This window comes from Elephantulus edwardii, unplaced genomic scaffold (assembly GCF_000299155.1).
Source record: "Elephantulus edwardii isolate Elephantulus edwardi_28Jun2011 unplaced genomic scaffold, EleEdw1.0 scaffold00122, whole genome shotgun sequence".
NCBI lineage: Eukaryota > Metazoa > Chordata > Mammalia > Macroscelidea > Macroscelididae > Elephantulus > Elephantulus edwardii.
In genome coordinates this window covers 3,317,729-3,319,423 of record NW_006399872.1, presented here as the reverse complement: position 1 = coordinate 3,319,423, position 1,695 = coordinate 3,317,729, and positions in this window count along the sequence as shown.

Here is a 1,695-nt window from a genome sequence, read left to right as displayed (position 1 = left end):
GCCAGTACTTGGAGAAGGACATCATACTGGGAAAGGTAAAGTGTCAGAGAAGGAGAAGAAGACTCTTAACAAGATGAATTGATCCAGTGATAGTAATAATGATCTCAAGCACATCAGAGATGGTGCAGATAGCACAAGAAAGGACAAAATTCAGATCTGTTTTTGAAAGTCTTGTTGCCAAGAAGAGTCAGTCCTTAGTAAAATACATCATTCAAGGAAAAATAGAGAATCAGCAAAGAATGTGAAGACTTCCAGAGATAGATTGACACAGTGACCGCAACACTGGGCTTGAATATGTTGAAGATCATGAGGATGACACAAGTGTGGTGTCAAGAGTTCATTGCTCCAAATGGCTTTCATAGCCATTGACTTCGACGTTGTCATATAGCTGGGCAGGAAAATGTAAAATGGTGTGTTAGTCTATCCACAAAGGGATTAACAAGTTTTGATATCCTACCAAGTTTAAATTGAGAAGGTTAAACAGCAAAAATTTGGGGAATCTCACTACAAGCCAGAAAAAGAAAGCTGATAATGTATCTTTTGGTGCCAGAGATTCCTGTGCTAGTCAGACCAGGACCTGGAGAAGAGCAGTAGCAACTTCTGTGGAGAACCAGACAGGAGACAGGAGACAAAACTGATTTGAGACTGCTGACTCAGGAAGTCAGAGCCAGTGGTATTCACCCAAGCATGCTGGAAGTTTGAGGGGAGATATCATAACTGGCAGCACTAAGAGAACTTTGTAATATTGATCTAAGCTGTGAGGCTGAAGATCATAAGGCCTGCAAAAACACTGTAGAAGCTCTCTGAGAAATTGCACACTTGAGAAGTTTGAGGACTGAGGGGTTATGTGTGCTGCCAAACTGAATGATAGCCTGTTAAGTCTTCAATAAACCTCATAACAATAAGCATGCTTCTGTGAGTTCTGTGTGGTAATTACAAAGAATTTTGGACCCAATAAGATTGGTACTGGCATTAATAGAATTAGATGCAGCACTGAGGAAGACCATGTTTGACCTTATAGGAATTACTTTTGTACTGTGGATGTTGTTGATGGGGACAGTTCCTTTTTGTTGAGTTAGTAGAGGTCCCTATACTGCCTACAATCATTTCACAAGAGAATAGGGAAAGATTTAATTTGTTATCTGTAGGATTGCTGAGTCATAGTTAACTCAATGGTAGCAACCCCAACATGCAAAATTAACAACCAATAGTATTTCCAATGGAGAAAGACGGATAGACTTTTCTTTGAGTACAAGAATAAGACAAAGGTGACCTTTGTCAAGAATATTACGCTGAAAGTCTTAGCCAGTGCAATGCAGCAATAAAGGGAAATAAAGAGAACATAAAATGGATGGAAATAAGTAAAACTACCCTTATTAGTGTATAATTCTATACATACAAAAACTCAAGAAGAAAGTTATTAGAACTAAGAAAAAATTTCAGCCAAGTGACTGTGTATAAGGCAAATATAGAAAAATCTGTTGAGTATTCCTCTATCTAACGAGAAATCTGAAAAGGAAAGAAAGAAAAATACTATCTACATGATCATCTTTCTCTGCCCCAGGGTTGTATATACAGTCAAACACTATTCCTTATAGTGATCCTATGAACAAAGTACCTGAACCCTCCCTATCTTATGCTGTTCTCATCATTTCTGATATGTTCAAGCCTTTTGTTATAGTCACTGTGTCAATT